Genomic DNA, 14,888 nt, shown 5'->3' on the forward strand with positions numbered 1-14,888 from the left:
CCCTGCTTATTTAACTTATATGCAGAGTACATCATGAGAGACACTGAGATGGATGAAGTATAAGTTGGAGTCAAGATTGTCGGGAGAAATATCAGTAACCTCAGATATGCAGATGACATCATCCTTATGGCAGAAAGTGAAGAGGAACTAAAGAGCCTCTTGATGAAGTTGAAAGAGGAGAGTGAAAAAGCTGGCTTAAAACTCAACATTCAAAAAACTAAGATCATGGCATCTAGTTCCATCACTTCATGGCAAATAGATGGGGAAACAATGGAAACAGTGACAGACTATATTTGTCTGGGCTCAAAAATCATTTCAGACAGCTACAGCAACCATGAAATTAAAAGACACTTGCTCCTTGGAAGAAAAGCAATGACAAACCTAGACAGCATATTAAAAAACATAGACATTAGTTTGCCTACAAAGGTCTGTATAGTCAAAGCTATGCTTTTTCCAGTAGTCATGTACAGATGTGAGAGTTGGACTATAAAGAAAGCTAAGTGCCAAAGAATAGATGCCTTCGAAATGTGGTGCTGTAGAAGACTCAAGAGTCCCTTGGACAGCAAGGAGTTCAAATCAGTCAATCCTAAAGGAAATCAATACTGAATATTCATTGGAAGGACTGATGCTGAAGCTCCAATACTTTGGCCACCTGATGCAAAGAGCCAACTCACTGGAAAAGACCCTGCTCATTGGAAAAGACCAAGATGCTGAGAAAGATTGAAGACAGGAGGACAAGGGGAGGACAGAGGATGAGAATTGGATGACATCACCGACTCAGTGGACATGAGTTTGAGCAAATTCCAGGTGGTGGTGAAGGACAGGGAAGCCTGTCATGCTGCAGTCCATGGGGTTGCAAAGAGTCAAGACATGACTGAATGAGTGAGCAAGAACAACAAGAGGATGTGTTCAAGACCAACAATTAATACTTAAGTTGTGTTCCATATAGTGTTTCCCTGGTAGCTCACCTGGTAAAGAATCTGCCTGCAGTGCAGGAGACCCAAGTTCGATTCCTAGGTTGGCAAGACCCCTTGGAGAAGTAAATGGTAAACCACTCCAGTATCCTTGCCTGGGAAATCCCATGGACAGAGGAACCTGGTGGACTGTAACCCATGAGATTGCAGAGTTGGGCACAACTGAATGACTAACACACTTTGTATTCCATATTAGAGTTTGCAGTGCTCTGCACAAGCTGAGAAAACAGCTGGTTCTTTACCAAATACAGCATTCTGGGGGCCTGAGATCAGTGACTGATTTTAGGTATTTGGGGAAGGAACAGATGTTAGAAAAGAGGAATGCAGAGTTATTGAACAAAGCAGCAGATAGTGACAAGTTCATATTGACACCTCTATCCAGGAGCTGTTGCCCCTTTGTCCAGCTTAGGAGACATCCAAGAATTCAAATAATTTCCATGGTGAAAGAACATTTCATTGACTATGTTCAGTTCAGTTCAGTTGTTCAGTCATGTCCGACTCTTTGCAACCCCATGAATCGCAGCACACCAGGCCTCCCTGTCCATCACCAACTCCTGGAGTTCACTCAGACTCACATCCATCAAGTCAGTGATGCCATCCAGCCATCTCATCCTCTGTCGTCCCCTTCTCCTCCTGCCCCCAATCCCTCCCAGCATCAGAGTCTTTTCCAATGAGTCAACTCTTCGCATGACATGGCCAAAGTACTGGAGTTTCAGCTTCAGTATCAGTCCTTCCAATGAACACCCAGGACTGATCTCCTTTAGGATGGACTGGTTGGATCTCCTTGCAGTCCAAGGGACTCTCAAGAGTCTTCTCCAACACCACAGTTCAAAAGCATCAATTCTTCGGTGCTCAGCTTTCTTCATAGTCCAACTCTCACATCCATACATGACCACTGGAAAAACTTGACTAGACGCCTTGACAAGACGCCTTGACTAGACGGACCTTTGTTGGCAAAGTAATGTCTCTGCTTTTTAAGATGCTATCTAGGTTGGTCATAACTTTCCTTCCAAGGAGTAAGCGTCTTTTAATTTCATGGCTGCAGTCACCATCTGTAGTGATTTTGGAGGCCCCCAAAATAAAGTCTGACACTGTTTCCACTGTGTCCCCATCTATTTCCCATCTGATGGGACCAGATGCCATGATCTTAGTTTTCTGAATGTTGAGCTTTAAGCCAACTTTTTCACTCTCCACTTTCACTTTCATCAAGAGGCTTTTGAGTTCCTCTGCACTTTCTGCCATAAGGGTGGTGTCATCTGCATATCTGACGTTATTGATATTTCTCCCGGCAATCTTGATTCCAGCTTGTGCTTCTTCCAGCCCAGCGTTTCTCATGATGTACTCTACATATAAGTTAAATAAGCAGGGTGACAGTATACAGCCTTGACATACTCCTTTTCCTATTTGGAACCAGTCTGTTGTTCCATGTCCAGTTCTAACTGTTGCTTCCTGACCTGCATATAGGTTTCTCAAGAGGCAGGTCAGGTGGTCTGGTACTCCCATCTCTTTCAGAATTTTCCACAGTTTATTGTGATCCACACAGTCAAAGGCTTTGGCATAGTCAATAAAGCAGAAATAGATGTTTTTCTGGAACTCTCTTGGTTTTTCCATGATCCAGCGGATGTTGGCAATTTGATCTCTGGTTCCTCTGCCTTTTCTAAAACCAGTTTGAACATCTGGAAGTTCATGGTTCACATATTGCTGAAGCCTGGCTTGGAGAATTTTGAGCATTACTTTACTGGTGTGTGGGATGAGTGCAATTGTGTGGTAGTTTGAGCATTCTTTGGCATTGCCTTTCTTTGGGATTGGAATGAAAACTGACCTTTTCAGTCATAGGCATAGGAAAATCCTTTCAGTGACCAAAATACCTCACAAATTGCCTAAGATGATTTTTTTTGTTGTTGTTGAGATGGGGAGGAAAGATTAGCACATGAATTTCTAGACTGAGCTCATTCAGATAAAGGGACAGTTTCTCCATGATATGTTTTATTGGTAAAAATAAAATTCTTGTACCACTCTGCTAATTAATTACTCTAAGGAAAATCTGTAATTGGAAAACAATTTGACATAACATTGTTAAATATGCTAAAGATTTTGTACTTGGATTGAGAGGGTAGGTGAGATCATGTGGACCTTTTCTACTCTCTGTGCCACTCAGGTTCTTGTGTGAGAACCCTGGCTACTTACTGACTGCTGTTTCAGGATAGGCAACAAGTAGAGATATGTTATACTACAAAAGCTTAAAAATTAACCTCAAGTTCCTTTTCTATTATTTCTTGTAGTAGTCCATACTAAGAGCAAAAGTGACAGGTGGATATATTTCTGGGACTGGTAAACTAGGAATATAATTCTGTTGTGTGACAGAGGCCTTGAGATATTATATTAAACCACTGGCCATTGACACTGACCATTGAAGAGTTTGTGAAATAGGAATTTGATCCAAACTTGAGTTCTGATTTTTTTTTTTTAATGTACGCTATAGACTGAGTGTGTTCCCCTTAATTCTATGTTGGGGCCTTTGGGAGGTGACTAGGTCATGATGGCGGAGCCCTTGTGAATGGGATTAGTGCCCTTATATAAAGGCTCAAGAGAGCTCTCTTGCTCCTGCCCTGTGAGGACATAGCAATTAGACAGCCATCTCTGAGCCAGAAAACAAGACCTCACCACACACCAAATCGGCGTGTGCCTTGATCTTAGACTTCCTAAATAACAGAACTGTGAGAAATGAATGTTTGGCATTTGAGTCATCCAGTCTGTGGAAGTTTTTTGTTTTTAAATAGCAATTTGAAAAGACTAAGACAATGACTTTAAATGGAGCCCTCAAAGGGCTATTTTCAAACCCTTACTAAGATGAGATCAGCTTTTATGTCTCCCTGCATCCTCTCATGACTTGATTCCAAGTTTTTACATACACTATCAATCATAACTTGAAAAGACAGAAACGCTAAGAGGAGGACTCTGCTTCTGAAATAGAAGAGGTTGGGGAGGCAAGAGGATGGAAAGGGAGAAGAGCTGTCCAGATCATGAGAACAGGGCAAGCCTGAGGGAGATTTATTCATTGATCCAGTGCCCGTTGTTATGGGAACTTAATTACTTCTCTGACTGCTTCCTTTCCCCACACCACCCTCACTTTCGGAAGGGTAAAATATTCTACATATACACTGCTGTGGAAGAGTACACCTGGGTATCAGAGACTGAGTGGTGCCACTCATTCCAGAAGGCTCGGGTACTGCTATGTCAATGAAAGCCTGATCTCCATAGTAAGAATCAAACCTCAGAATACATCTTTCATCTTAAGAGTTCTTTAGCAAGGAATAGAATCAAAATTGTTCTTAGTGATACTATACATTCAAGTCTAGATTGTATGTTTTACAGAATTAACAGTGGTGACATATTCATCTTTAAACACTTTAGATACGAATTATTGAAACTATACCTGATAGGCAGAAATAGAGTTGGAACACCTAGTGGGACCTACCTGAACTTTACCCGATAGCAACACAAGCAGAAGCCACGGAAGTTAACTCCATATAAGAAAAAAAAGCTTAATACGGTCTAAAACATGATTTTCAGCACTAAAGAAGGGACTGGGGCTAGGATTTCTTTATCCCAGGGGTCCCCATCCTCTGGGCCAAAATCTGGTACCTCCTGGCAGATCAGCGGCAGCATTAAATTAGAAATACATGTAATGTGCTTGAATCATCCTGAAACCATCTTCCCAACCCCTGCTCCATAGAAAAATTGTCTTCCACAAAACTTGTCCCTGGTGCCAGAAAGGTTGGAGTGGTTACTTTAAAGAGTTTGAAATCACCTACCTGCTTCTTCTCTTGAGTCCAGAGCCAGCTGGCACCTCCAGACGAGCTGTCTTAAGATCTCTTCACACAGTTAGGTGCTATTCCTTAGTTATTTCCTCAGCAGCAGATTCTTGATTCCTGAGAAGACATTTTCCTGTGAGTTTTCCTCTTTAACCAATTCCTGGCTTTGTTAACAAACTCACTGACTTGCTCTTAAGGCCGTGGATTCTCCCTCACTTGAGGCCAACTCCATCACTCTGGTCAGCATCCTGTTTTCCAACAACTTTTATTCCTTTCACTGGGTTCAGACCCAGGCAAGGCAAGACTGAAGTCTTTACTCCAGCTTCATCTGTGCTGTCACTTAATATCCAATGCCTGGTCCCTTCCATAGTGAAGCTGCTTGTCACCTCTCATTTTCCCCCTCTCAAAATTCTTGTTGTCCTTGCCACCCTCTAACAAAGTAGCTTCTTCACTATAGAATTATTATCCTAAGAACTCTTCTCCATTTTTTAATGTTCTTTCCCATGATTTCCTAACATTTCCCCAGTAACCTTCCCCAACCTTCCACTAGATCACGGGCTTCCCTGGTGGCTCAGATGGTAACGACTCTGCCTGCCATGTGGGAGACCCAGGTTTGATCCCTGGGTCAGGAAGATGCCCTGGAGAAGGGAACAGCTACCCACTCCAGTATTCTTGCTTTGAGAATTCCATGGACAGAGAAGCCTGGCGAGCTATAGTTCAGGGGTTGCAAAGAGTTGGACACAACTGAGCGACTAACACTATCACTAACCTTCCACCGATTCCATGCTAGTTGAATTTTCCTTCTCCTAGCACATAGACACCGCATGTCAAAGCTATCAACATTATTCTTTACAACTAGTCTCCCAGTGCCGGGAGCCGGCATATTGCATATTGAGTGCATATTGCATATTGAGTGCAGCACTTTCCACAGCATCATCTTTCAGGATCTGGAATAGCTCAACTGGAATTCTATCACTGCCGGGAGCCATTGTGAGGAACTCCGCCCATGACAAAGGTCATGAGGAAGGAGGCTCGGCATACGCAAAGGCAGGATTGAGCCTCAGGAGTCCCCCTGGAAATTCTCGAGCATCTACCCCCCAAACCAGAGTCTGCCTACTTTCTGCTTTGTGCTTTCACCTACACCTCTGACTTTACAGGGGGCTGTCCCCCACTACCTCTCTCTGAAAAAAGAGTTAGCTTACAGCTCCAGTTAATAATTCCTGGGTGTGACAGTGTTTCAACCTAAAAACTCCTTTGGAAATCCTCTAGCCTGCCTGAATAGGTTTTTCTGGCCACATGTGATTGTTCAGAGCCTCCCAACTGTGAGAGGCAGGAGATGTTCTAAATTGCCTAAACACAGATTCCTTTGAGTAGTTAAAAGATTGATTAGAAATTGTATTGGTGAAGGGTTTTTTCACTTGTTGGGCCAATGTTTGCTGCTAAGTCTCCATACTCCTTACCTACTGTGTCCTTGGCAGTGTATTGATTGATATAATGGGTATATAGAAATGTAAAATGCAGCTTTGTCCAGTGCTTTTTTGGAGGCTGGTGCCTGACTTTGGAATAATCACCTTTAGAGAAAAATAAGTTTCTTAAAATGTTAACAGGCCTCGTGCCAGAAGATGATGTCAATCACCTGAACTTTTGCATATGATAAGTTTGCAGGAAGAAAGCCTGGCTTGCTGCATGACTCTACCCCTTCCCCCATTATCCTCTATGCATAACTTAAGGTATAAAAACTACTTTGGAAAATAAAGTGCGGGCCTTGTTCACTGAAACTTGGTCTCCCCATGTCACTCTCTCTCCCAAATTCTGGCTGAGTCTCCATCTGGAGCGCGGAACCCACCATGCTTGCTAATTATGCCTGGGCTTCTAAGATCCGACCGGGGAGGCCTCAGTGTCTCCTCTCCTTTGGGAGAACGGAAGGACGCCTGCGGCCTACGTAAGTGGTGCAAACTTCTTGTCTTGAAGTTTTATTGGTCTCCCGTGTAAACCAAGCTACTCAGCCTCTTTTCTCCACTGAATTTCCTCACTGAGCTATCCTTATTTCAGCCTCTTTTCTCCACTGAATTTCCTCACTGAGCTATCCTTATTCTATTACTCTTTATATCCTTAATTAAAGTTTAATTAAGCAGTTGTTTCCTGACCCTCGCCTATGCCATCTCTCCTTCGAATACCCTGGATCAGCCGGGGCTGGACCCCGGCATCCCAGCTTATTTCTTGCTTTTTCCTTAAAACAAAACAAAATGAAAGCCAAAACACTAAAGTTAATCAAACTGTAACCTCTCTCCTTCGATGTATACCTGTTCATCCCTGGTTTGCAGCCTTCTTCCCACAAACAAGTTACCAGGGTTGGAGCCCAGACCTCCATATTTTTAATATTCCCTAGGTGATTCTGATTTTCAGCCGAGGCTTAGAACCACTACGTATACCTGTTTTATACATGGAGTAACTCTGCTCAAGTTCTTTGCATCCAGGCAGCCTTAATTAGCTGCACAGAAAGATCACTAATGTGAGCTGCCTCTGCAGTTAGGTTTTAGATTGATCTTTGCATCAAATAAGAGATATCTTTCTCCCCCACTAGCTTCTTAAAAGTTATTGACTTCTCTCATCATGGAGTCAAGGTAATTGACTTCACAGCTGAAGAAAACGTTCCCAGTTCTCCGAGGCTGATGATTACCCACTCCATCTTCCTTGTTCATCATTATAATGGTTAAAAATCTTTGCCTTAAATTTAACATTCCTCTTTTAATCTAAGCCTGTTTCTTTCATGTTGCTGCCCTGTGGACATTGAAAAAGGCCAATAAGCTTTCCTTTCATAGAACTGCTCATGGTAGTGAAGATATGAATCAAGCCACACCTTAGCTTTCTGTTTGCTAGTTAAATAATCCCCAATAAGAAAAGTTAAAGAATATGAAAACTCTAAGGAACCTTAGGGAATTTTTAGTTTAATATTTTCAAACTTTAATTTTTAAGTGGGTTACATTATTAAATACAATCTTAATCATATCGTGTGAAAACTGATACAAGTAAAACTTCAAGTGAAGTGCTCTGGGAGATTTTCCATGCAGTGGTAACTGAGGCACATAAAGGAACTTTGATACTTGGCAAAATGGAGTTTGGGGAAAACAATTTTTTGTGGTCCAGCATTTCAATTGTATAGATAAGAAAGTCAAAGTTTAGAAGCTTTATTAGAATTTTTGATTTTCTAGTAATAATAGACATACTACTTTGGGGTTCAGTTCAGTTCAGTTCAGTCGCTAAGTCGTATCCGACTCTTTGCAGCCCCATGAATCTCAGCACGCCAGGCCTCCCTGTCCATCACCAACTCCCAGAATTCACTCAAATTCACATCCATCGAGTCAGTGATGCCATCCAGCCATCTCATCCTCTGTCATCCCCTTCTCCTCCTGCCCCCAATCCCTCCCAGCATCAGAGTCTTTTCCAATGAGTCAACTCTTCGCATGAGGTGGCCAAAGTACTGGAGTTTCAGCTTTAGCATCATTCCTTCCAAAGAACACCCAGGGCTGATCTCCTTTAGAATGGACTGGTTGGATCTCCTTGTAGTGCTATTAAAATGCTGAGTAATGTAAAAATGCTTAATGTATCCATTGGGAGGTTTGTTTTTGGATTTGATTTTTATGGAACTGAGTCTTTACTTTGAGCAGTTGATGATAAACATAAACATAAATTTATTCCCACTAATCAAAAAGTACCAAATTAGAGGAGTGCCTAATATCAGGGAATATAAATAAAGCTCAAATGCAGAGAGTCTCTGAGCCTCTGTTCCTTAAACAGATCCAAAGGCCTTCCCTCACTCCTGTAATGTCACCTTGTTGAAACAGTTACATATTTTTTCCTGAAGGATTTTATCCTAGTTTGGGGTTTGAATAGTATCTAGAAGACCACTACTTCTTTAGTCAGACACTGTAACTTAGAGAGCTGAAAAATAAAAATTTAACCATGAAGACACTCTTTCAGTCTCTGGATCTTGACCCCTCAGGGAGCAAGTATATAATAGAATTCTACTGCTAGGAAAATAGAGCCTGGACATGCCAAATCAAGACATAGAGCTTCCAAAGACTTGATTTATTTCCCTCCCCACTCTCACTAAATTTGTTGAGAGAAACATTTTAAGCATTTCTTTTTTTTAAATTTCATGTGTCTCCATTCCTACCTTCCCTCCCTCCAGAATATTGAGTTCATAAAGGATAAACAAGCATAGAAGTAGCGGGGGATTTAGGTAATAGGACAAGGTGACAGCCAGCCTCAGGAAAATTTAGTATATGGTCAGGGCCAGGTCAAAACATAGGAGCATCCTGGAAAGTGTAATAATTTGGAATTTTATCAAACAAATATTCTTTGCTATTTTGAACAGCATTTATTGAGATACAAGGACCTATTATATAGCACAAGGAACTCTGCTCAATGTTGTGTGGCAACCTGGATGGGAAGGAAATTTGGCGGAGAATGGATACATGTATATTTATGGCTGGGTCCCTTTACTGTTCCCCTGAAACTGTCACAACATTGTTTGTTAATTTGCTATACCTCAATATAAAATGTGTGTTTTTTTTTTAAAGAGGGCAAGTGCTTTGTGAGGAAACAGGGGGAAAGGATGATGATGCCTGGTTGACCTTAGTCTTTCTCCTCTCTATCCTCTATCATCTTGAGCAATTTTGCTTACCCTAACCCTAAGTACTTCCCTGGTAGCTCAGTTGGTAAAGAATCCCTGTGTGATGCAAGAGACCCCAGTTCAATCCCTGGTTTGGGATGATCCCCTGGAGGAGGGCCTGACAACCCACTCCAGTATTCTTGCCTGGAGAATCCCCACGGACAAAGGAGACTTGGCGGGCTGCCGTCCATGGGGTAGCAAAAAGTCAAACGTGACTGAGCACTGCACAACCGTAAGTAGGCACAGTCCCTTCAGTGAAATATCAGCTTAGTGGATTAGTAGACCTGCTAATCTCATCCTTTTGGGGGCAGGTGAGTGGCTATCCACCATCTGTGGTTTCTTGGGCATGCCCTTTATGTGTTGTCTGGGGTGAATGAAATCTTTACCCCAACCCGTCTGCCTAAGAAGTTTATCAAATTATTCCTTCTAAGGATGAGTGGAGATCTATTATTATTAGTGATATTATTGGTTTCCACTGTGAATTTGCCATATTTTCCCAGCTCAACTCTCTTAGTCCACTTCTTTTTTGGTATAATGTGTATCAAAGGGACATACTTAGAAGGCTCCCTGAAGTCTCAGATTTCTAACTTCTGTCTTTAATATGGAGGTTAAGTTTCCTTGCTCTGCCTGTTCTTCTGCCTCTGGTCACAGACAGAACTTCATAGCCTACCTCTCACTGGCGGAGTCCCTCTAACACTGTCCAGATGCCAGGTAATGTCCTAAGTTCTTTACAGTTATTATCCCATTTATTTTCTGTTAACAGTGCCATTATATGCATAAAATTGTTACTATCATCTTACAACCAAAGAAATGGAAGCTTTGAAAAATTAAGTAACTCCTCTGAGGAGAAACAGCAATAGGTGATGGAAACGTGATATGAACTAGGACAGAAGAACTCCAGACCCTGTATGTCTGTCCAGTTCTCTGTACTGATTCCCTGTGGTATTTCCCATAAAGTCTGCTTATTTTCTAAAAACTTTTCTGGTAATATTTCCATATGTCATCCTCTCAATAATATTCTGTTCCTTTTTAATCCTGATTCTCCTGAAAGAGTGTCTCATGAGTACATCTATAATGCATTGTATACCTTCAGGAGTACCCTCACTATGCTTCAGAGAGAAAGAAGTTGAGGCCTTGGAACTTCTATTCTTGCACCTCGTCATTTCCCCATGTGCTGTGCTTGTAAATACATTTTAGGCCCAACCATCCAATTTTCCATTTGCAGCTATTGGATTACAGGTATTTCAAAATAATTTTTCCCAAGATTAATATTGTCTAAGGCTTTCAGAATCTGAGTTTCTCTTAATTAAAGAATATTCAGAAATTTGATGGACGTATTTTTGAAAGACCTTTCCAAGTATTTGATAAGAGTAATGATTCACCTTGATCCTGGTAGACTACCTTGTGATGCTACTTCTATTCAGTCTTAAGTTTAGGTACCCCAGAGAGAGACCAACTATTTTACCAGCTAATAGTACTGGAATGAGGACTATATATTAATATTTCAAACCCTCCTATGATGATATCTCATGAGGCTAAAATTTAAGAGAAAATATCTATAACTTTTCCATTTTCAATGTGATCTGCAAATCTCTCAAAAAAGCAAACCCAATTGTTAGTGGCATGATTTAATTATCACACAGCCAAATGATCACAATCTATGATCTTTCAGTCTCCTAGGGGATTGGGCATTGTGTGATGAATTGTATTAGTCTCTTTCCAAGTTTTAATATTAAATTAACCCATTCTTAACTTCCTGGGTTAACTTCCATATAAATCCTTATATCAATATATTTCTAGGGGGCCTGTAGATTTACTTGCTAGTTCTCCTAGTACCTAAGGGCATATGGTGTCAGATTCTGTTGACTTACAGACATTATGTTTGCGAAGTTTTTCACCAGATATGTATATATTTTTTCATTTTGTATGACATTTTTTCTTCCATCAAAACTTAGGCATATTAACAAACAATATCTAAAGGAACAAGGGTTAGGAAAGAAGAAATAAAGCTGACATTGATTTTGCAGATTGTGCTAAATGCCTTTCATTTTCTCCTTTGGTTCTTCATTTCACTTACTTCATTCTAGTCTGGGCCAGTCATTGACCTGAATGAATTGCATTCAAGCCCTCTGCTCACCCCATGGGCAGAGAATACCATTCTCTTACATATGAGGAGGCAATTGGTCTGATACCTGCCTGTGAACTGGGTCCAGATGTAGAGCTGCCTGCAGATGCTGCCATGAAAACCCCTGAACCCCTTTATTTTCTGGCCTTTACTTGAATTCAGCCAATAGGATACATCAATAGATATTGGAAGATAAGAGGAAATAAAGGCTGGGGTATATGTTTCCCTGGTTCCTTCTCTTTGTCCCTCTAATAAACACCATGAATCTCACCAGGTTGACCTTCCATACATTTATTCCTTTAGGTTCAAGTAACTACTGCCCTACTTTGCCCCTTCAGGCAAGGGGATGGTAATCACTCTGTAGGCTATTAGCTGTAGATTTTGCATCATGAAATTTTGCTTTCCCCTAAATAAATTCTTTCCACTTTGTAAATAGTCCCTATATTGTTCAATTCTCCTTAATAACCCAGTTTTAGGGTGCCATCAACTTCCTACTGTGACCTTGATTAATGCATAAATGCATGATTATATACTTAGAAAATACACCAATGAACTTAGCAAGGTTGTTGTCAATGTTTGGTATGCAAAATAAGTTTTTTCATTTCTATAGCACAGTCAGAAATATGAAATGATGATCTTTGAAAGGTATAATTTGCAAAAAAAAAAAAAAACAAAAACCACATCAACTCATTTAATGCAGTTATGAATAAACCCAATAAATTTTTTCAAAGATTTCAAGAAGTGACAAATCCTTACTGAAATTAAAAAAAAAATATATATATATATATAGTATATATAATATATACATAATATATATTATGTTTATGGATTGATAGGATACAATGGGAGGATTTTAAAACATCTGCACAAATATTTTATACTTTTCCCTTTAAAAGAAAGAAATTAATTCTAATCCTCCAGTGTAGATTGGATTTAGTGACTTGCTTTTAAGAAACAGAATATAGAAGAAGTGACTGTGTGACTAAGTCAAAAAAGGCAGTACAGCTTCCTCTTTACTCTCTTTCTCTTGACCACTCTGAGGGAACAAGCTGTCATGTCTTGAAGGCACTGAAGCTACCCCACATAATGAGAAACTGAGGCCTGTAGGCAACATCTAGGTGAGGAAGCCATCTTGGAAGTATATCCTTCAGCCTCAGTCAAGTCTTCAGATGACTTACAGTAGAAACTCATGAGAGACCTTGGGGCAGGACTACTCAGCAAAGCTGCTTCCCAATAAATTTTGGACTCACAAAAGTTATGAGAAATAATATACAACTGTAACTGTTGTTTTAAGCTACTGCACTTTGGGTAATCTGTTATACAACAACATATTGCTAACTAATACATCCAGTATCATAAGGTATCAATTATTCACAAATTGAGCTCTAGAATATCTTTCTAATAAAAACTCCAATATGTATTGTGTTTAAACTCACAAACATATTATAAAATTTATATCTGGACACGAATATTCACTTCTTTTCCTAAATAAGAAAAGAGAAATGAGAGGACTAGCCCTAACAGAATGTTAATACTGGTGTGGGGATAAATACATCAATGAAATTGAAAAGTCAACTCAGAAAAATAATTATAAGTAGACAGTTGATCTGTAACAGAAGTGGTACTACTCATCAGAGCAGAGAGAATGAGTTTTCAATAAATAACATGGAGGACAGATATGGTCTGTACAGAAACCAGCAAAACAAAAATGGATCCACTCTTGGTTTGAATTTCTGCAAGAGCAGACCCTGAGACAAGGATTTGGGTACAAGCAGTTTATTTGAGAGATGAATCCTGGGGAAGCAGAGTCAGAGATAGAGAAAGTAAAGAAGGAAATAGATGAAGGTAAATAAAGAGTATGTTCATAAATTGATTGCCTCTTTGGACAAGGAGGACTCAGTCCTGCTGGGAAATTCCTGAGACACTCTGTGGAAGACTTTAACATTTAAAGGATAAAGAAGCTGGGTATGTATTGACAACCTCCTATCTCTCATTGGTTGATGGTTGATCCTCGGGCCAGGTAATGGTTGTTGATTGCTACTAACAAACCACCCTAAGAATAGGGGCATTAAAAACCAAACAGAAAACCAAAATGTTTTATCATGTTCATGGATTCTATGGGCAGGAACTTGAATGGGACAAATTTGGAGATGGCTTGTCTCTGCTCCACAATTCCTGGAGACTTCACTAAGAAGACTCAAATGATTGACAGTGACTCAAATAGAAGGGACCAGAAACATTTGGAGGATTCTTCCATCATATCTAACACTTGCTCTGTGATGAATCAAAGGCTAGCAATTAGAACACCTTCTGGTAATCTCTTTATATGGCTTCCTCATATCCTAAAGGAATATGAGGCTTTCTTATATTCTTATTTCTTATATAAGAAAGTTGGCTTTCTTATGTTGTGGGTCAGGCCCCCAAAATGATAAAAAAAAAAAAAAGGCAGAATCTGCATCTTAAATTCTAACCTAGACTCAGAAAGCGTGCAGGATCATTTCTACTTCAATCAAGTCACCAAAGCCAGCCCAGATGCAAGGGAGGAGGAAGAGATCCCACCTCTTGATGTGAGGAGTGTCAAAGAATTTGGGGCTATCCTTAGAGCTACAGCAGGTATTACCTCTCGGAAATTTGTGTTTTTCCTGTGTCTACCAGCTAAATATGGTCCCACAGTGAGAAAAAGATCTCAGGTGTAGAGATGCAGGTATCTGAGGTAGGCCATTGTTGGTACGTAAAGAAATTGTCCAACAAGTTTGCAAATGTCCTCTGGGATAGGAACAATTGTTTGAGGAGGGCTCCAACATTACTTTTCATTGTGTGTATCATTCAGAGCTCCTTAGGCCCCAATTTAAGTTCCCCATATCCTATCTCTGGTTCTTAAATGTATCAGCCTTTCACAACCTCAAAAGAAAATCCTGAAACAGTTCAGTGAGACAGAGTAGTCAGTCTTGTTCAGTCAATCTCAAGGATGAAATTAATATTCATATATCCCCTTTCCTCACCCTTATCCAGACTTTATACTATTATAGATTTCTTGCCCAGTGAAGTGAAACAGATCTTTAGCCCATCAAGGCCCGAACCTCTGCTTACCTCATCCTTATGCCCATTTACTATTATCACCAAACATGCAAGGTACAAGAGGTACACCAGAGGACCTACGCATTCCAGACATAATTCTGTCCCAATATAAAGCAGCGATCTCAGCTCCTCATTTACATTCACTGGCTGCATTGTTTTAGCCAGTATAGGAACTCTTTTATTTTTTCCTGTTGATCCACTGGAGCTCACATTGATCAGAT

General features: G+C 40.4%; 1 long non-coding RNA gene across 4 annotated transcripts in view; it reads right to left on the reverse strand.

Annotated features, from left to right (window-relative positions):
* The window catches only part of LOC123328034, a 253,586-nt gene that overhangs the window by 126,494 nt on the left and 112,204 nt on the right, over positions 1–14,888 (reverse strand). For all 4 annotated transcript variants that reach the window (XR_006542758.1, XR_006542756.1, XR_006542757.2 and 1 more), the window contains exon 2: positions 4,790–4,906. This is a non-coding gene — a long non-coding RNA (uncharacterized LOC123328034). The remainder of the gene's footprint in view (positions 1–4,789; positions 4,907–14,888) is intronic.

Source organism: Bubalus bubalis, chromosome 11 (genome assembly GCF_019923935.1).
Source record: "Bubalus bubalis isolate 160015118507 breed Murrah chromosome 11, NDDB_SH_1, whole genome shotgun sequence".
Lineage (NCBI taxonomy): Eukaryota > Metazoa > Chordata > Mammalia > Artiodactyla > Bovidae > Bubalus > Bubalus bubalis.